Consider the following 22,933-nt stretch of genomic DNA (forward strand, 5'->3'; position numbering starts at 1 on the left):
TAATTATTATTTTCAATTTATTTGGTCATGTAATGTTGTTAGTCTATGTTTCCACCTTAGTGAGATTTCACATAATTCGGAAATGGGTGCCATCAAGGGGGAGCCACTAAATTTCTTTTAATTGGCTTAATTTTCTAAATTATTTTAGGAACGTTGCTTCAACACTACCCTCTTATTCTTTATCCCCAACTATATGTTTTTCCATTATTGTTATTTTGGTTATTTTATTTGGTTGAGTTCTTTTTCATTCTACTAGTTCGCCATGCTGCTGGCAAATATACTATTCTAGCTTTTATATTTATATATATATATATATATAGTCATCCAATATTTTAAATTAAATAAAATAAAACATAAGCCAGTAGTATGGCAAAAACTGTAGAGCGAAAATTAACATAAAAATAACCCAAATAAACAAACGAACGAAAAAAAGGTCAACATTTAATATAATTCAATAGTAATGGGTCGATATGCTAATTTAGCAACGCCTGTGTCGCCATCTATTTTCCTTTTTTCTTCTATATAAGCTGATTCAGCTTACAGTATGTCAGTGGTGTGGCTCTGCTCTAGAGTGCTGTCTGTTCTATAGTTTATTTTTCGCTGCATAAGGACCACCGCCGTGCAAATCCTCTGCACTGGTGGATTGATCGGAGGAGGGAGGGTGAAATGGTACTTCGATCTTTTCACCAAGGCGACGATTTGTATAGCAATTGAAATGCAGCATTCCATGACCATTATTGGCCTCGTGGTCCTCTGTTGATATGGGCATAATGGTCAGTCTATATTTTACTTTAATTTATTTTGATTTTGTTATCGTTTGGTAGTTCCTTTAACCCTCTTTTGGTGATACTTCACATCTTTCGGAACTGGTACCTCTGGGGGGTACCGCTAAATTATTATATAATTGGCATTATTCTAAAATTTGTATAGTTTTTATATTAATCGGATTTAAAACTCAAAATTATACAAGGGTTAACGGGCTACTATTATGTCTATTCCTTTTTTTCGTTCATTTGTTTTTTGGGTTATTTTTATGTTAATTTTCGCTCTACAGTTTTTGCCATACTACTGGCTTATGTTTTATTTTATTTAATTTAAAATATTGGATGTATTTCAGCTTCATATGGCGGAATTGCATGTCGCTGCCTCTAATGAATGCCTAATTATTTATTTATTTATTTATTTATTCACTTTAGTATAATTTAATTTATGTTAATATTTAATATAAATCAATGATGGTATATATATATATATATATTTATATATATATAATTAAAATAAAAAAATATAAAAAATAAATAAAAATTCCCATTTCATCTATCCATCCCTCCAATAGTTTGTTTAGTTCTTCCTTGAATTTATTCAAACTATCCATTTCCACAACAACAGATGGTGGTTGTTTTTTTAGGAGCATTAGCAACTAAGGCCATATTGCTCCGGGGATATGCAGTGGTCATTCCCTGACCTTTCCGCATTCTCCGTATTTGTTGGTCACTGGCTCGAACCCCGGGTCTAATGCACTGCTGCTCCTGCCCACCTGGCTACGGAGGCGCCACAACAGATGGAAGCTTGTTCCAGCAATCAATCACCCACTGGCTGAAGGCAAACTTCTGCATGTGTATTCTGCAACCATCCTTCCTCAATTTGAATTTATATCTCCTCATGTGCATAGTCTGAGCTAGAGGAAAAATCCCATCAGCACTAAGCAAGCTATTCAAGGCCTTAAACACCTCAATCAGATCACCTTGCAGGTGCCTAGTCTGCAGATGTTGCAATTTGCAGAACTGAAACCTTTCTTGGTAAGAGAAAACTTTCATTCCCTTCAACAATCTCACTGCCTTGTCTGTACCTGTTTTCCAACAGCTCTACATCCTTCCTAAGATGAGGCCTCCAGACCTGTAGGTGCCTCCGTAGCCAGGTGGGAAGGAGCAGCAGTGCGTAGCGCATGCTTCTTGATTAGACCGGGGTTCGAGCTCGTCACCACCAAATACGGAGGATGCGGAAAGGTCAGGGAATGACCACCGCATATTCCCGGAGCAATATGGCCTTAGTTGCTAATGCTCCTAAAAACCAAATAACAAACAAACAAACCAGACCTGTATGCAGTACTGAAGATGTGGCCTTACCATTGCCTTATACAATGGGATAATCACCTCGTTATCCCTGCCAGAAAAATTCCTCATTATCATTGAGGAATTTTTGATAAAAAATTCCTCAATGACAAAAGCATTGACAAAACTGAAAACCCCATGGAGTTGGCCTGTCTGCACTGCTCAGAGAACTTTTATCAGATTGCACAATTACCCACAAGTCCTTTTCGTTTTCCACTGCCCTGAGTCTAGTACCACACAGCTGGTACATTACTATGTGATTACTGCTACCTATATGCAATACCTAGCATTTGTCAATGTTAAACTTCAACTGCCATTTCTCAGCCAGTGTGCCTAATTTTTCTAGATCTTGCTGCAGCAAATACCTTCATTACTGTCATTAACCAAATTTTGTATCATCTACAAATTTAGACATTAAGCTTGATCCTCACCAATATCATTAATAAATACAGAAAACAACAATGCACTAAGCACCAAACCCTGCGGGGGCTCCACTAATGTTATTGATAACCACTCTCTGTCTTCTTCCACTCAATCATCTTAATCAACTTAATGTCAGGGATTACCAATGGGGTTGAAAATTGGTTTATGGGTGACAAAAAAATCATGGGTATTACAACAGTTTATGGCCCTCCAAAGTTCAACCATACCCAACGACATCTTATTCCTTAATATTTAATTTCTCTCACTGGGTTTTCTTTTCCCGAGACAACTGATTTTTAACATATAGGTATATTATATTACAAGTGAGTGAGAAATTTTGATAAAAGGAAGATAGTGGGCATGATTTAATACAACTACTTTTGCTTTTCGTAGGCATTAAATGCCTAAGTGCTTTCAGAAGTAATGACTCTGCAATCCATGGCATTTGAGTCTTTACAGCAGCTGCGATCTAGGCGGCGGCATGGTTTATTTATTTATTCTTTCTTTTCATTGGTCAATACATGAAGCATGGATTGGATGAGGAAATGTTTCAGTTGATTGTTTCTACTTTCTAAGCGACAATTAGTATTGATTTATTGTTTCCATGTGGAAATTGTTTATTCTTGATGCACAGTGCTTTTGTGAGTGGCAAAGGCTATGAGAGTTAAAAAAAATAGTTTATATTTTATTATATACAGTGGAATCTTGTTAATACAAAGTCCAAGGGACCTAAATTTTCACGTTTTGTAATAACGAGGTCCCCCCAAAAGTGTCAAAATTTTACCTTTTTTTTTTTTTTTTTTTTTTTTTTGGTACATACTGTATATCTAAGAATAATAATAAATAATATCAAAAATATATTAATAAAATAAAAACAAAAGTCTTGTCTAACAATACAGTAATAATAGGAATAACATTTTTTAAAGATTTTATTTTATTTGTAAGATAAACTAAGAGAAAAGCAATATTAACGGAAATGAAAATATTGTACAGTATATATTTTGATATATAAAATATTTTAGTATCACATTAAAAAGAATTACAATCTTAATATAAAAGAAGACATACAAACCATTAACTTTTTAATAAATTAATCTAATTTAAAGAAAGAATCCAATGTTGTTTGCACAGTTTTTGTTCTATATGCATTTTTAACTACAGCCCAGACGTTAACAAATGCAATAGCTGTTTCTTTATCAATGTTACTGCAGGCCAACACATTCCCTATTATGTTCAATGCATTTTGGGCATCTTTTTTAGATGGCAGTGTGCGTGCTTCTTCACTTTTGCTGTTGCTGGTAACAAAAACATCATCGTTTTGTTTGGTACTCAGCAGCTCTTCTGATGTTGGCATTGCAGTGGTAGCAACTTCATCATCCACCTTCACAAACTCTTCAAATTCGCCAAAAAAATCCATATACTCCTTCAAATTCCTCCATTCCTCAATGTTGCTATCACAATCGTCTGCTGGACCATGTTTTTCGACGGTGTTCTCTCCCAAGCCACTCTTTCTGAAGAAGTTGATTATTACACTTGATGTAATACTTCCCCAAACAATAACAAGATTATGGATAGCATCCAAGACATTCCAATTTGGCTGCAAATTGTTCCCTCTTTCTATGTTGTGGATCAAGTACCTTATCAGGCAGGCTCTATATGTTCACTTCAGGTTATAAATAATGCCAGTGGTTGCATTAAACTGGTGGTATTGGGGGTAAAAACAACAGCGGTATATTTGTCAACTTAAGTGTCTCGGCAGAATGTGCTATACAACGGTCTATAATCATTAAAATGTTCCTTTTTTCTGAAGCTATTCTTCTGTCCAATTTTGATAACCAAGACTGAAAAATTTTGACTGTAAGTCAAGCACTTCTATTGGCCTCATAATCACAGGGAAGTTAACTGCTTTAAAACATTTTGGCTTGAAAAACTTACCAATCACAAGAGTGGGTGTAGTTTTGTACTGCCATATGAATTGCAGCATAACAGAACAGTGAGTCTTTGTTTACTTAATTTTCCACCATGACAAGACTCTCCTCGAACAGCAAATGTTTTGTTTGGCAGCAAATTATAAAATAAAACCTGTCTCGTCAAGATTAAAAATATCCTTTGCCTCATATTTTTCAAGGATGGATGGTACAGAACACAACCAGCCTTTTCTTTGTCGACTAATCCAGACTCACCGCAAACATTTCGCGAAACCAAGTTATTCCTGTCTTTAAATCTTTGGAGCCAGCCACTGCTGCATTTGAAGTCGCTAATCCCATGTTGCTGAACTAGATAATTTGCCTTTTCTTGCAAAATCAGACCTGATATTGGCAAATTAGATGCATGCATTTGTTGGTACCACTTGAAAAGTTTTGTTTCAAGCTCCTCCTATTTTGCACCATGAATTCGTTTCCCCTTTTTCTTCGCTGCTCCTGTGTCACGCCATTCAAGTCCTTTTTCGGTTTTTCAGTATTGTAGATAAAGTAGGTAAAGGGATGTTGTATTCCTTTGCAATGTCTGTTTTGCTTCTTTCCATCCTATCAGCCTCTTGTATAATTTTTAGTTTAATTTCCAGGCTTAATTCTGTCCATCTACGTTTTGTCGCCATAACACTGCTAGATAAGATTCAATATAAACAACTTTTAAATTAATTTAAAGACACAAGTTCCAAAAAAGACATCAGCTCAGATAAAATGGCACAAAAAATAGATTGCTGTTTATGATAGCAAAAGACTCTTTGAACTGGGGTAACAATTGCAACTGACCTTATTCCCATGGAGAGCGAGGGAGTGCATATAAACAACTTGGAAAAACTTTTTATAATTTTGTTAATTTAACAACTCATCCTTCAGAAAGATGTTTTTCAGAGTGCACTTGAAGTTGTAGCTACCATAAACTGCTATTGTTTACACAAAACTAATTTCTAAAAAGTCAGTGCCATCCTTCGGGAAGTAGGAAGCCAGGTGGCCAGGGGCAATAATCCGATCGCTCTGCCAAGATTTGTATTAAGCATACAAAATGACAATATTTATTTCTCATGGGGTAAAAGAGAACTTTGTAATACATATTAACCGAATTTTGTAATAAAAAGAATATATTTTCATAGAAAAGCCTATCCTTTCGCAGGGGAATGGTGTGTTCATATAAACTGAGTTTGTATTAACGAGATTTTACTGTAATTCTTTGTAGCTATTCAACCCATCATCAATCATGTCAAGTACTGAAAAGAAAAAGTGTCTAGAGTATCTGAAGGAATATCTAGCTTATGGTTTTATTGAAAGCTCATTTGACTCAAGGCAGACCATGCGTCTTAACTGTAATAGTTCTTTTTCAAATGATGCTATGAAACCATTAAGACTTTTAGATCACTTAAAAAGGAAACATCTTGATTAAAGTTGGTAAACATATCGAATATTTTAAAAATTTAAAACAGAATTTTGAGCAATGTAACGTTACTTCCTTATTTAAGAACATACACATAAATGACAATGGAATGATTGCATCTTATAAAATTTAAGAAATAATTGCAAAAACTTGTAGTGCTCATACAGTTGTTGAGACTGTGATATGACCCGCATTAGAGACCATAATTTTAACAGTGATGCATCAAAATCCTTCCAGTATTTTAAGTCTCCATTGAGCAATGATTCAATTCGAAAACGAATCAATGAGATGTCAGTTAACATTGAAGAGAAGCTAATTAACAAACTAAAAACGAGAAAATTTTCTATTCAGATTGATGAATCCACAGTTACTGACAATAAGGCCCTTCTAATGGCATACGTTCATTATTTCGATGGTGACTGTAAATTGCAAGAAGAAATGTTTGTAAAATCTATAGAAACTGGCTGCACTGGAGCATCTATTTTAGCTGCTGTAAAAACATAGTTTGATGAAAAACAAGTACCACTGGAAAATTTTGTATCCTGTGCCACTGATACTGCTACCTCCATGGTTGGAAGACAAAGGTTTTATAGCCCACCTAAAGGAAGTATGTCCCGAAGTTCTTGCAATACACTGCATTGTGCACATCATCTGGTTGCAAAAAATATTAGTCTAGTTCTTTATCAATCTCTCAGTATATTTATTAAAACTATCAATAAAATAAAGTCACATAGCAAATATGATCACCTTTCCAGAAAATTGTGTTGATAATGAAGAACAGTATGTGAAGCTTCTTTTACCTACAGAAGTCAGATGGTTTTCTAAAGGAAACTGTCTAACAGGATTTATAAACCGTTTTGATATGATAATTAGTTTTTGATAGTGAAGGAGAGACAGATTTAGCAAAGGAGATCAGCAAACATAAAAACAGTATATACTATATCGCTTGGATTTTTTGAAAACTTAATGAAGTATTAGTTGAAGTATCATTTCAACTTCAAGGAAAATTAATTACAGCAATAGACTGCAAAAGCGTATTAAAAAAGCCTTCACTGAAAAACTGGAAATATTTGAAAGCAATAGTTAACTGAAATTAATATATCTCTCACCAAGAACAATCTTAAGAATTATTCAGATAATTTGTGTTCTTTAAAAGGTGAAATGAAAAATAGATTTTCAGATTTATATTTTTTTGAAGTGAAGCCATATTTTTTTTCAGATTTATATTTTTTTGAATTAAAATGTAACGAAGAAAGGAAATATATAAATTCGAAAAAGGTGGAATGGCTGAGTTGCGGGCATCAAACACAACTAAACTTCTTTATCAAACAATGCAGTCTGAAATGGTCAAAGTACTGCTTTGTTTTCCAACGTCTTGTACGGTTGAAAGTGGTTTTAGGTCAGTAAATAAAATATTAACAAAGGAAAGAATCAGAAATGATATATGTTCAAGAGGAGACATTAGAATTAAACTTACTAACATCATACTGAACATTGAATTTTGAATACCACGATAAATACCATGAATTTGAAGTACTGACTAATTCAAGTCCTCAAATGTAGATACTGTAGGGATACCAGAGATGTGGCATTACTCAGCCATAGAGGAGGCAAAATTTGAACTAAGAAGCATCAGTCTCTGGGATCCCACTGAATAAAAAGAGTAAGTATAAGGTATCTTACTGTTTAAAATTTCATGGGGGCGATTAGGAAAAAAAATAGTCTAAAAAAGCCTTTTAGGGGGCGATAATTAAAGACAGGGTTCAGAAACACTACTTAATGCCATACTGCTGTAATTTGTACAGCAGTCTTTTATGTGCAACAGTATCAAAAGCTGTCCTGAAATCCAAGTATATGATATCAAAATTATTTTTTGTGTCCAGTTCCTTTGTGACCACATAGTCATATCCAATCAAATTGGTCAGACAAGATCTCCCCTTAAGAAACCCATACTGCAACTGAAATATAACTACACTCCTGTCTAAACGGTCCAGCATTACTTTTTTTAATCAGTGACTCCATTATTTTCTGGGGAAAGGAAGTTAAGCTAACAGGTCTGTCTTCATCTGTCTGACTCATGCCACACTTTGATTCCTTTTGTGAATTGTGGATATGTACATTGTGATAATTAAATAATTATCACAATGGCATTTATTAACAATTTCTTGCTTGCCAACCTGTACAAGTCAAACTTCGTAACTAGTTTATAATTATATCACATTACTATTTTATTTTAATAGTATTATTATTACTATTATAATTAAGCCCCTTTAACTCTTCAATTTATTACTCAAAATCAAGAGTTCAAGATTTCCCTGGAAACGAATTGAAGAGAAAGATGGATATCAAAATTCCGATAATATTTAATGTTTCAAATCTATGTTTGACAATACAGTAATACCCCAACTTACGCAAACTCGTAGTTACGCGGTTCTTGATTTTTTTTTTTTTTTTTTGGCAACACTGCTGCCCACTATCTTCAAGGTCATTTTTCATATGCTATCGATATATGGTGCAACGGCGGAGAGTGAGAGCGAACCACCCACGTGTGAAAGTTGTGTTTTTGCCTCCAAACACAACCAGCTTGCTTCAACCGATGGACCAGGGAGTCATCAAAACATTCACGGCTTACTACACGAGGCATTCATTTGCACGTCTGAATGAAGCTATGAGACAACTGTTAAAGACTTTAGGAAACAATTCAATGTTTTAGATGCCGTAAGAATCACTGAAGAATCTTGGGACGAAATTCACAAAAAAACATTGAATGGTGTCTGGAAGAAACTTTGTCCATTTTTTTTCAAAAACGAGACGAAAACAACGCCAGAAACTGGTCATGTCGCTCATGTGATAGAAGAAGTTGTTAATCTTGCCAGGCAATTAGATTTGGAAGTCAATGGTGATGATGTCAACGAGCTGTTGGATTCACATAGTCAGGAGCTGACAATGAATGAGCTCATAGAGATGCGTGAGCAAAACGTCACTGAAGTATCCGACACTTCAGACCCAGTTCCACCAGAAAAGCACATGACAATTGCAAGCTTGACAGAAGGTCTCAGATCAATTGAAAAGGGCTTAAAAATTTTAGAAAACATAGACTCCAACGAAGAACGCGTTATAGCTACAAAGCAAGGAATAAAAAATTATTAGCTTGCTACGAAGAAATTCTGCTAGAAAAAAAGGTGCTGTGTTGTCAGATGAATTTGTTAGATTTTATGAAGCCATCAACATCGAAATAACTTTTTTATGTAACTCATTTATATTTTTAATACATATTTTGTATTAATATGTATAAAGAACTGCAATTTTATTAAATATTTTTCTTCTAAACTAGTGTTTTTGTTAGTCCTTGGTCCCAATTAAACAAAATTTATATGTATTTATATGCAAAGTTGTACCCCAACTTACGCGAATTCAACTTGAGAGATTTTCGTCGGACCCACCTATCGCGTAACTTCAGGGTATTACTGTACATTGTAAACTGTATATATATTTTAAAAAAATATGAATAATAACAATTATTACAAAAAGTTTTATATGAAGTTTGGCGTAAAGGGAACTTCAATTTCATACCAATAGCAACCTCTAGATGCTTTCACATTATAAGGTCATGACACTAGTTCAATATTAAATGGCATAAACAGCAATAACTGCATGTATGAAAGCTCACACAAAACTGAAATAATTTTTATCAATTTTTTTTTTTAAATTAGTACCAGTAGAAATTTATAGCTTTCTTGTTGTTGTTGTTATTTGGTTTTTAGGAGCATTAGCAACTAAGGCCATATTGCTCCGGGATATGCGGTGGTCATTCCCTGACCTTTCCACATCCGTATTTGGTGGTGACGGGCTCGAACCCCGGTCTAATCAAGAAGCGTGTGCGACGCACTGCTGCTCTTTCCCACCTGGCTACGGAGGCGCCGCCTATAGCTTTCTTAATAGCCACCTTCTCTTCTGAGTTACTCACTGAACAATACTGCTACAGTATTTCTTTTAATGTGATAAAATATGCATTTCTATTTATTATAACATGAACTACTGCACTGCACAAAACTTAAGATAGATGTGGACAGTAGGCAATAATGGAGATCACATTTCTGATGATGTGGTGAAATTTACATTTTTAAAAAACAATCTCCCTGGGCTGCTGTAATGCAGGGTTCTCCCCAGATAATTTTGTCAGCTGGGTGGCATTATGAAGTAGCCGGGCGGGGAAGTGTAATACTTCACAATATTATAAAATTTTCTGTTATTTATAAATGTGACTTAAGCAATCCAGGGCAAAAATTAATTGCATAATTTAACATTATATTGATTTAATGATAATTTGTACAACAAACATTGAAAAAATTTAATATTGCCCAGTGTTATATTTTTTAACTGAAAAATGAAAATTCCAATGTATATACATAAGAGGAAGTGGGGAGTGGGCCCACTCACGCAGAGGCCACATAAACACACTATATTTAACAAATAAGGGACTTTTTATTTAAAAAGTAGAATGTTTTAATAACAAATTTAAAAAAAAACACAATTTTATTAGAATTCAATGTAAAAAAATAATAATGAAAAACGTTTAAATTTAAATGATTTCTGATTTAACTTCTACTCATTGTGGGTTCTTATTTTGTTTTATTTTATTGCAATATATATTATTATATTTGTGCTCCTGTACGGAGACGAAGACAAACAACGCATCTAACAGTTCACAGAATTTAATGTGGTGTACTAGCTTGTGGAATTATAATACAGTAAATCCCCGCTATTTGTGTTATGTGTATTCACGGTTTCACGGTCATTGATTTAATATAAAATGAAACCTTAAAAAATATGAATTTTTTAAGGTTTATTTTTTATTAATAAGGTTTATTAATTTTTAATGTTTATTTTTTATTAATATGAATTTTTTAAGGTCACAAAAATATGAGTGTGGCTAAAATCATCTAACAATCCCAGTCAAAACAGCGCTCGGGAGAGGGGAGACAATAGTGAGTGAACATGTTTCCTGCTAATCCTTGTTTAGTATGTGTTATGCGCTTGTCACGGAAGGTTTTGTCATTTGCTTTTAATTGATATGCTTATGAAAGTGAAAAATATACCATTTTTCAGTGTGTTAGTGTTAACAGACTTTTTCGAGTGTGTTAATGGTTAAAAGAAAATGACTCTATTATGGACAAGTTCTTTTCTAACACTTACAAAAAAATATGGCTACAAATAACAAGGGAATTGTGAAAAGATCAAAGAAGGTGATGACATTAGTGAGTAAAATTGAGTTATTAGACAAAATTTCTAAGGGTGAATGTGTGGTGTCAGTGGCAAAACATTATAAAATCAATGAGTTAATGGTACGATCAATCAAGAAATCAGACGAAAAAATCTGCCATAGTGTCTGTGATACTAATTGCTTCAAAAATTTGCTCTATAACTAGTGATGTTAAATTAGAAAAATGGAAAAGGCTTTAAATCTGTGGATAGAAGGCCGAACTCAAAATAAAATTCCATTCAGTTCACTCATCGCAAACACTTTAGTGAAACTGGTGATAGCACTGGTGGGATAAGTTTTTTAGCTAGAAAAGGCTGGTTTGAAAGGTTTAAAAATCGATATGGCCTTCATAAACTGAAACTTGTAGGCAACTCTGCATCAGTGGATTTCGTGGCTGCAGGCAGAAAGTTTCTCAACTGAATTAAGAAAATTAATTACGGACAACAGATATTCCCGAATGTTCCCGAATAGGTGTTCAATGCAGACGAAACTGGGTTGTTTTGGAAGAGAATGCCATGTTTTTGAAAGATTTGTTAGAAATTTCTAATAAATGTTACATTTATTATTAAATTGTTTCTTATTTTCATTTCAATACCTTATGCTTATATTTCACATTAATATTATGTCGGTACATATAATACATACATAGACAAAATTTTAGACTAGTTTTCCTTATATATTTCATACTTTGGAATGGAACCCTTTTATTACTATGGGCGCCATAACTCAGTATTTGTGCCATTTCTCAGGAATGCAATCCCCGTGAATAGTGGGTTTACTGACTCAGCTTGCCGTAGAGATGGCTGCAGAGTGAGTAAATACACTGAGTCAACTCAGAAAGTGTCAAAAAGATTTGAATAACAAAAGTGAATCTGAGTCGACTCAGTGAATCGCAGAATTCAACCAACATAGCGATGCTGTCAACCGACATGCATCTGATAGCTCAACTTTTTTTTTTTTTTTTTTTTTTGGTAGTTGTTGGCGCATCGGCTTCTGTGGCCATAATGCACCTCCCAAGGTTTTTGCAGTACTTTGATCCAAGCCCGAGGCGGGATTCGAACCCGTGACCTTTGGGTTGCCAGGGAGGCACTTTACCCACCCGGCTAGCCCGGTCGGCGATAGCTCAACATAAACCACACAGTGATATTTTCAGTAATCTGGATTCGCAGTGTCAAACTGAGCAATGGCTGCATGACACCAGCATGATGGTCGAATAGTGAGAAGTCTTATAACGGAGTAGGTAGGTTACATACAGGAAAGATGAGTTTTACCGATCTTTCAGCATCCAATCACAATTCCAGCTGGATTGGCATTCGCTCCTGTCACATTGACCTCGATCGCATAATATGTTCGAATTAATATTGATTGAGATCAGTACCATATGATACTGCGAGGATCACTTCAATTTTAGCTGAGCGGTGTTCCCATTTGATCCTGGAGAGAACACTGTAATGTGTACCAAACTGCCATATGATTCTACTTGACTTCTTCCTGTGAGGTGTCATTAAAAATTAAATCATGTCAAGAGCACTGTGACACCTTCACACACAAGTGAAAGAATACATCACACCAGTATGACTTAACTCCTAAAATTTTCAGTAATGTTTTTGATAAAATTCTGTACAAATAACTGTTGTTTAAATCAGAGCAACATGGCATTGGAAGAAAATTATTCTACGGATAAAGGGATCGTTAAGTAAAATTTGGTGACAGCTCTTCACAGACTAATCATATGAGTAAAGCTCCACAAGGTTTGATGCTAGACCCTTAGGCCTAAACGAATGCTTAAAACGTGGGAGTCAGCTGGTGATGTGAATGCCTCCAACACAGGAAACTACATGTAGCATTCCCAATGTGAAACTGTTTCAAACTAGAAGATGCGTTGCATTGGATACCATTTTCTATTCTCAGTTTCAAGATGGATGTTGTTTTAGATGAATATATTGCACATTTATGTATACAGCTGATTGTAAGATGAAAGAGAAAACAACATTGGTGGATTCATACAGCAAAATGTTAATATTGGCAAAGAATCATAAACACATTACATTGTGGTTTACTGCTTCCTTACACTATTTTGACTATATTTTTCAAAAAAAAAAAAAAAAAAAAAAGTGAGGGAGAGATGCTATAAAATTATTTCAGATACAGAAAGACACTGAAGTTATGTTTGAAATGTAAAGTTCAAAATTCGTTTTGGAGGGAAAAAGAGACTGCATGTAATTCTTTTTTTGTTAATGCCAAGTTAGTTCTACTGTTGTAGTGGATATTCTTCAGCAGTTTTCTGATTACTGTTTTGATCTTATTAATAATAATAAAGTTCTTTATTAACTTAAATTATATACATTTGCGATTCCGAAAGGGATCACGAATGTATATAATTTCCAGTATGTAAATATAATTTCCAGCATATAAATTTTATAAAATTTATATTATAAAAAAATTTGTATATAAATTTTATTATATAATCACCAGAGGAATCTAACAATAAATTGTCTATACAAGCGAATAAACTTGTATTTCTTTAACTAATGAAATAGTACTAAAATAGAAGTAATATTTTCAATAAATATTAAGGTTCAAAACTTACCTTTCTGATTCTTCTTATTATTAGATAGTTCATCCCAGTTGGAAACATTTCTAACCAACACTTATAAGGGACACCTTTCCACCTCACAAATAAACTTCTCTGTGTCAAATATTGTCCTTACAAAAATACAACAACCAAATGAATGAAAGCTCAAGGGGAGAATTTTTCTGCTGGAAATCGAAACATCAAGTGTAGTGTCAAGCACATTTCCATTGCTAGCATTCACAATGCCTATGAGGGCATTAACAAGTGTTGAGTGCTAGCTAATGTCATCCAATGCCCCATTCATAATGCCTGTGCAGTTGGCATTTTTTTTTTTTTTTTTAATAATAATATTTATCAGTTTCCCTCTGTTTTCTGTAAAACCAAGCATTTGATAGTGCTCAGAATGTCACGGTTTAAGAGCTTGGGTAGTATAGGCCTTACTATCTGTTTGTTGTTGTTTGTTATTTGGTTTTTAGGAGCATTAGCAACTAAGGCCATATTGCTCCAGGAATATGCAGTGGTCATTCCCTTGACCTTTCCGCATCCTCCTTATTTGGTGGTGATGGGCTCGAACCCTGGTCTAATCAAGAAGTGTGTGCTATGCACTGCTGCTTCTTCCCACCTGGCTACGGAGGCGCCCCTTACTATTTCTAATATTTATTAATGATAGATATTTCAAGGTTAACTTCTAACTCCTAATGATATAAAGGTGGGCAGGGTAGTTATTTATGGTAATAAAGGTAGGCTACTTCAACACCTAGACAAAATATTTGGACAAGCTGAAAAAAAGATAACTGAAGTATACTTCTGGAAAATGCAAAGTGACTGGTACATAACAGTTTAAACTTCATTTAAATTTATACATTTTAATACCAATTTCAATACCAAAATAGTAAGTATTAAAAATGTGCTTTCTTTACTAGCTAACATGTGTACTTTAATTTCAGATTGGTACAAATTCACCATATATATATATATTAGCATTAGTAGAGGCATAGAATGCAAGAAAGCAAACTTATGCGGCATCATTATATCTATATATATATTAGCATTATATATATATATATATATTAGCATTAGTAGAGGCATACAATGCAAGAAAGCAAACTTATGCGGCAAAAAAAAATTTATTTAAGCTATCAACTTCCATATAAATTTTATGATTATTATATATTTTAAGGCAGTAGAATTCTCTTACCTGGGATTTTCTTGCATGGGGAGTAATTATAGGTATAAAAAAAAAATTTTTTTTTTAATGCAAGGATTTAGCTTGCTTTTTTCCTTCGTCCCCCTTCCATATACATGCAATTTCAACACCTTCTGAATTACACCTCACCTGGATGCAGCCTTTCCTGAAGAAAACCCCAGGTAAGAGAATTCTACCCTTAAAATATATAATCCTAAAATTTAATATTCCAAAAAATAGCCTACACTATCCTTTTTTAAAAAAATCCACGAAGTTTATTTTAAATCCATAATGAGATTGCAGATCCACTACAAAGAAAAATTACAATAAATTATTAGCATTTGTTTGATTTTACGAAAACTAGCGGGTCTCGACTACTCAAGTTGTTATTTGGTTTTTTTTAGGAGCATTAGCAACTAAGGCCATATTGCTCCGGGAATATGCGGTGGTCATTCCCTGACCTTTCCACATCCTCCGTATTTGGTGGTGACAGGCTCGAACCCCAGTCTAATCAAGAAGCGTGTGCTACGTACTGCTGCTCCTTCCCACATGGCTACGGAGGCGCGCTACTCAAGTTGTCTGTCCAACTGTCTAATAAAGTTTCAAGACTGTAGGACCCTCATTTTTTTACACTATGTCGTATATCATTGACAAGACACCATACCTGCTCTTGCAACCTGTTTTGCACTGCCCAGAAAACTTCATATCTGACTGCACAATTACTACCAGGTCTTTTTCATTCTCCACTACACACAGTGTAACCACAGTTGGTACGTTCCTCTCAGGTTACTGCTGCTCATATGCAGTACTTTGCATTTGCCAATGTTAAACTTCAGTTGCCACTTCATAGCCCATATACATATATAAAGTTATACATATAGTACATATGTATAACTTTATTATATACCAGTAAATGAATAGCATATATTGTACTGTATTTGCTCTAGTCTAGATAAAATAGTACTATTAAAACTACCCAAAATTATTTTTACCCAAGAAAGGGTATGCCCGTAAGACTAAACTCTCAATTATGTGATTATTATGTTTCAGAAACACTGTTCTAGAGGAAAGAGCATTTTTAGTGGAACATATTTTGAGAAATGGTGGAAACTACAAAACAACAATAGTGCAACATTTGCTTGCTGAATTATTTTCCAGTTTATAAAATCTAATTGACACCGTGTGTGTGAATTAATGAAGAAATTTCAAGAGACCATTTCTGCATGTGATGCTCCCATATCTGAGAGGATGCCAATTCTTATTGAGCAAGAATCAATGGGTATCTCTGCTCACATGTAAGTCAGTTCAACATACAAGCTTATGTATTGGTTCTGCTTATAAAGCAATCAAGAAAGGATAAAAGTTACACCCATATAAAGTAATGGGCATGGAAGAATTGAACTGATCATGCTAAACATGTAGCATATCGCAACTGATTCGATGATTTCTTAACAGTTTTAATGTGGATATTACATTTAGTTGTGACATTATACAAGAGGAAAAAGGAAGTTAATTGCAAGGGGAATAACTGTAGAAAAAAACACTAGAAAATTTTCCTTTAGCCAAAAAAATTAACTTTAACGTAACTTAATATATACATTGGTGTTCAAAGAAAGTGCATCACCCCTTTTGTCGTCTATATGGCAATATTTCTTACAGATTGCATCAGATGAGAGGTCCTTTAGGCAATTCAGATCACAACTTGGTCATTGCCTCTTCTCCAATGGAGCCTTTATCTCATGGCTATTCCCAACCTCGTGTTGTTTGGCATTACAAGAATGCAAAATGGGATGACCTGCGAGACTTCTTTTCTTCTTTTCCTTGGTCAGATTATTGTTTCAAAACTTCTGATGTCAACGTTTGCTCAGATCGTGTCAGTGAAATTATTCTTGCAGGAATGGAATCCTTTATCCCACACTCCACTTTAAAATCTCGTCCTTTATCTAAACCTTGGTTTAGATAAAGGACGCTAAGGCTAATAAATGTGCTAAGGCTGTCCAAGAGAAGAATGTTGCATATCGTAATTGGCTTGTTTCTAATTCTTCAGTTTCATTTTCTGCCTACACCAAAGCTCACAACAATTGTAAAGCAGTTATTAATCAGTCCAACCTAGAGTTTGAACAGGCTAGGAGTAGAAAACTTGCTTCTTGCCCTAATGGTAGCCAAGCATTCTGGTCTCTGGCCAAAGCTATTGGCCGCAACTTTTGCACATCTCCGCTCCCACCTCTGTCCAAACCAGATGGTTCTGTTGTCACTTCAGCCAAGGATAAAGCTGACCTGCTAGCATCCCATTTTTCTTCCAGCTCATGCATTAATGATCTTGGTAAAACACCTCCCACCATTCCCAACATGCTCCATTCAATGCCTCCTGTGGTCTTCCGTCAAAAGGATATCAGAAGGATTTTGATGAATCTTGATGCTAAGAAAGCTCCAGGTCCTGATGGTATTTCTCCACTTGTTCTCAAAACTTGTGCTCCTGAACTTACTCCTATTCTTTGCCGCCTTTTTTCACTTTCTTATTCCAAAGGTACTTTTCCTTCTGCTTGGAAATTTGCCCATATCCACCCAGTTCCTAAAAAGGGTGACAAATCCCTCCCATCCAATTATCGTCCCATTGCAATTACTTTACTCTTTCTAAAGTAATGGAGAAATCAATTAACCGCCAACTCTTAAACTACCTAGAAACCTTCCGTCTGATCAACGACCGCCAGTATGGATTCCGTCAGTGTCGATCCACTGGTGATATTTTGGCTTATGTTACCAAGTTGCTCTTGACATCTCAAAGGCTTTTGATTGTGTTTGGCATAAAGGTCTTCTAAACAAGATTCCATCTTATGGTTTGCCAACTGTTTTTAGTAATTGGTTATCCAGTTTTCTCTCTGATCGCTCACTGAGGGTGATGGTAGATGGCTTTCTGTCTTCTAACTTCTCCACTAATGCCGGTGTCCCCAAGGTTCAGTTCTTTCCCCCACTCTTTTCTTCTTGTATATCAATGACCTTCTTCCATTGACTGGAAATCCTATCCATAGTTTTGCCGATGATAGCACATTGCATTCAACTTTCCATTTTGAGAAACCTTGTCCTGCTCAATCAGCTTCAACTTCTCGAAAATCTGCTACCAATTCCTTAAATGCCGATCTTCAGGTAATTCTCCAGTGGGGCAAAGACAACTTAGTTGATTTCAACCCTTCTAAAACTCAGTCTTGTCTTATATCTCGCAAAAAGGATTCTTCTGCTCCTATGCTTATCTTTAGTGACATTCCGATTTCTAGGCAAAATGATATATCTCTTTTGGGGATTACCCTGACTTCTAATCTCTCTTGGCACAAGCACATTACAAATATTGCTTCCTCTGCATCTAAAAAACTTGGTTTTCTCTATCGCTCTCGGCGTTACTTTTCTTCCAAACAGCTGCTCACTCTGTATAAATCGCAAATCCGCCTTGTCATGGAATATTGTTCCCACATCTGAGGTGGTGCCCCCAAAACCTCTCTCAGGCTTCTTGATTCCATTCAGAAGAGGGCAGTTAGGTTAATCAATGATTCATCTCTAACAGAGTCTCTCCACTCGCTTTCTCATAGATGCACTGTTTCTGCTGCATGCCTCTTCTACAGATACCAATGATTCATCTCTAACAGAGTCTCTCCACTCGCTTTCTCATAGATGCACTGTTTCTGCTGCATGCCTCTTCTACAGATACTTCCATAAGCACTGTTCTTCTGAATTGGCTTCTATAATTCCCGCCTTCTCTTTCAAAACAGTCCGAACACGTGCCGCCAACATCCATTTACCAATGCTAGAAGTATAGAAATAAATTTGATGAATTTGAAGTGTTGGTCAAGACATCAAAGGCAGATATTGTTGGGATAGCAGAGACGTGGTGTCACACAGATATAAGGAATGCTGAACTGGAATTTGGGGAGTACAATGTGTACAGAAAGGATAGACAGGATAGAAAGGGAGGTGTTATGCTGTTAATTAAGAAAAACATAAAATCAAAAGAAGTGCATCCAGTTGATATAGATGAACAGTGCACTGTTGAGTCAGTTTGGTGTGACATAAGCACAGCGAAAGCAAAAATAAGAGTAGGAGTGTGTTATAGGCCTAATGACTCGAATGAGTACAAAGAACAATTGTACAGAGAAATAGAGTGGGCTAGTAAATCGGAATGTCATAATGGGGGATTTTAACTTCCCAGATATTGACTGGAACTTGTGGGTTGGTCACTCATACACTAGTCAGACTTTTGTGGATTTATTGGATGATTGTTTTCTGCAGCAGCAGCAGAAAACAATCATCCAATCATGTTCGAGAGGCAACCAGAGAAAGTAATACTCTTGATCTGGTTATCAGCAGTGATCATTCGTGTATTAAGAATTTGCAGATAAAGGAACCACTAGGTGGCAGTGATCACAGTGTACTGATGTAGGATTTGCTTAAAGATTAATTACCATCAGAGGTAAAGGAAAGGGTTTTTGCTTCCGTAAAGGTGAGTACAGTGGTCTCCGACAGTTTTTAAATTCTGTACAGTGGGATCAACTGACGATGTTACCAACAGTAAATTCTAAGTGGGAAGCATTCAAGGAATTAATCGTGGATGCTACTAAAAGTTTCATACCTATTAAGAAATATTGTTCAAGGTTTAGGCCTAAATGGTTATCTAATGAACTAATGAGACTCGTAACAGAGAAGAAAAATGCATGGGATGCATATAAATTATCAAGCGTCTCAGAAGCCTATGGCAGATATAAGCTGGTTTGTAATCAGGTGACAAAGGAGGTTAGGCAGGTGAAGGCAGATTACGAGAAACCCTTGGCAAAAGATGATAAGAAAAACAGCAAGGATTTCTTTACTTATATAAATTCTAAAAGGAAGGGAATGAATCTGATTGGTCCACTTGACATCGATGGTTCGACTGTTGATGATCCTGCTCAGATAGCAAACAAACTGAATGAGTATTTTGCATCTACATTCACACATGAGGAATTATTAAGGTTTGAAAATGGCAGAAGATTATCAAATTGTAGCAGGATACTTAATGATTTTGTAATAACTGAAAGCAAAGTGGAGGAGAAATTGTCGAAGTTAAACATAAGAAAAGCACCTGGGGTGGATGGGATCTATCCAGTTATATTAAAGGAGGCGGCAAAGCAACTAAGCAAACCCTTAGCCATAATTATGAGAGCATCCTTGGACTCAGGGGAGGTTCCCACTGAATGGAGATGTGCAAATGTATCACCAATTCACAAAGGGGGATCGAAGGGTGACACGAGTAATTACAGACCAGTTAGTTTAACTTCTGTTCCGGGTAAAATAATGGAGTTACTGGTTAAAGATGCATTTCAGGATCATCTAGACAAGACTGCAGCAATAATTCAGATACAGCATGGGTTTGTTAAGGGAAAGTCTTGTCTGACAAATTTGATAGGATATTATGATGTGGTTACAAAGGAACTGGATGCAAAAAATAATTTTGATATCATATATTTGGATTTCAGGAAAGCTTTTGACACTGTTGCGCATGGAAGACTATTGTACAAATTGGAGCAGAATGGTATTAAGGGTAAGTTGCTACAATGGATAAAAGGATGGTTAAGTTGGAGAAGACAGAGGGTGGTAATCAATGGGTGTTGCTCTTCGTGGACTAATGTTATTAGTGGTGTCCCACAGGGTTTGGTGTTAGGTCCACTGTTGTTTTGTATATTTATCAATGATATTGATGAAGGTATATCAGGCTTAATGTCGAAGTTTGCAGATGATACAAAGGTTGGCAGGGTTGTTAATGACAGTAATGGCAGTGTACTACTGCAACAGGATCTAGATAATTTGGGCAGATGGGCTAAGAAGTGGCAACTGAAGTTTAACCTTGACAAATGCAAAGTACTGCATATGGGTAGAAGTAACCCCAGAGAAACATACCAACTGTGTGGTACTACACTTAAGGTGGTAGAAAATGAAAAAGACCTGGGAGTAATTGTGCAGTCAGATATGAAGTTTTCTGAGCAATGCAGACAGGCTGCCAGGTCAGGTCATGGGGTTTTGTCAATGATATATAGGAATTTTGCTAGCTGGGAGAAGGAGGTGATTGTCCCTCTGTATAAGGCAATGGTCAGGCCACACCTTGAGTACTGCGTACAGGTCTGGAGGCCTCATTTTAGGAAGGATGTAGATTTACTTGAGCGTGTACAGAGAAGGGCAACAAAATTGGTGAGGGGAATGAAGGGATCCTCTTACCAAGAGAGGTTTAAGTTCTGCAAATTGCAGTGGCTGGAGACTAGGCACCTGTGCGGTGATCTGATTGAAGTGTATAAGGCCTTGAATGGGTTGAGCACGCTGAATTCTAATGGGATCCTTCCACTTGTTTAGATTACGAACCTAAGGGGGCATAAATTCAAATTAAGAAAAGACAGATGTAGAACAGATGTGCGGAAATTTGCCTTTAGCCAACGGGTGGTTAATTGCTGGAACAAACTTCCATCTGTTGTTGTGGAAGTTGATAGGTTGAATAAATTTAAGGAAGAACTGGACAGGCATTTGGAGGTAATGGTGTGATTTTTTTTTTTTTTTTTTTTTGGCTGATGCTGCATAAGCTCATACACTTGCTTTCTTGCAACACATGCCACTACTACTACTACTGTCCAACTTCAAATCCACAGAACCAACTTTTCAGCTTCCTCATTTATTCATTCAACTGCCGCTTTCTGGAACAACCTTCCTTCATACGTATTTCCTGAAAATTACAATCTACAGAAGTTCAAGTCCAATGTCAACAAATATCTTCTATCGTCTTCTCGACCTCCAACCCAAGCACGGTACTAAGTACTATAGGTTCTAATACCTCTCGTGTTTGGGGTTCACATAAAAAAAAAAAAAAAAAAGATAAGATTGACACATGTAGGTGATGACGTAATATTGCATCAGCTGTTACTTTCGGCTATATAAGCACGTTCTGCAAGAGTTGCAATCATTCCTTGCTTGTGTCAGGATGGCGAGTTACGTGCAGTTGATGCCAGGAAGAAAGAGTGCTATCTATTGTTGCTTTATGTGAGGAAGGATGTTCTTTCTGTCATATTGCTTATAGAAGTGTCTTGTAATCAGTCGACAGTGAGTAGATTTCTTTCCAAACTCAAGAATACTGGTTCTGCTGACAGGAACAAAGGAACTGGAAGCAAATGAATCTACGCCAAAACAGGAACGTGTTTTGAAGTGCTTATGCCTTAAAAACCATAAAGCTTCTTCGTCTGAGCTGAAAAGCGAATGGGAAAAACATACAGGAGTAGTAGCAAGTGCAGTAACAGTCAGAAGATGCCTCTTCAAAAATGGACTTTTAGCCCATTGTCCTAAGAATAGTGCCCATTGTCCTCCTCCTCACACAAAAAATTAAAAAGACCCGATTAATTTGGTATAAGGGGCATGTCAAATGGACTTCCGAGCAGTGGAAGTTGTTTGGTTTTTTTAGGAGCATTAGCAACTAAGGCCATATTGCTCCGGGATATGCAGTGGTCATTCCCTGACCTTTCTGCATCCTCCGTATTTGGTGGTGATGGGCTCGAATCCCGGTCTAATCAAGAAGCGTGTGCTACGCACTGCTGCTTCTTCCCACCTGGCTACGGAGGTGCCTCAGTGGAAGTCAGTTATTTTCCTGGATGAGAAGAAATTCAACCTGCACGCCTCTGATGGGAGACAAATGATTCGCTGTAGATGTGGTGAAGAATACCATCCAGACTGTATGGTATCTACAGTGAAATTCCCTACCAGTCAAATGATATGGCGGTGTATTTCGTATCATGGAGTTTATTAAACTGTACGATACGAATCACCTGCAGTTTATTAAAGGTTCCGTAAATGCCAATGGATACCTGGCTATACTGGAAGGCAAATTGCTGCCAACCATTAGAGGCCATTTCAACCTGCCAAGTAACAGCATCTTTCAGGACGTCTCTGCCCCTTGTTATCGGGCAAAAAGTGTAATTAGGCACTTCTGTAGTTACTTTAGCTTCATT

General features: G+C 36.0%; 1 protein-coding gene across 3 annotated transcripts in view; it reads right to left on the reverse strand.

The window, feature by feature from the left end:
- Window positions 1-22,933, reverse strand: part of aPKC (protein kinase C iota type) — a 424,352-nt gene that overhangs the window by 182,266 nt on the left and 219,153 nt on the right. The gene's annotated exons all lie outside the window — the stretch shown is intronic.

The sequence above is a fragment of the Mastigoproctus giganteus genome, unplaced genomic scaffold (assembly GCF_048544385.1).
Source record: "Mastigoproctus giganteus isolate SK-2022 unplaced genomic scaffold, ASM4854438v1 scaffold_16, whole genome shotgun sequence".
NCBI classification, from domain to species: domain Eukaryota; kingdom Metazoa; phylum Arthropoda; class Arachnida; order Uropygi; family Thelyphonidae; genus Mastigoproctus; species Mastigoproctus giganteus.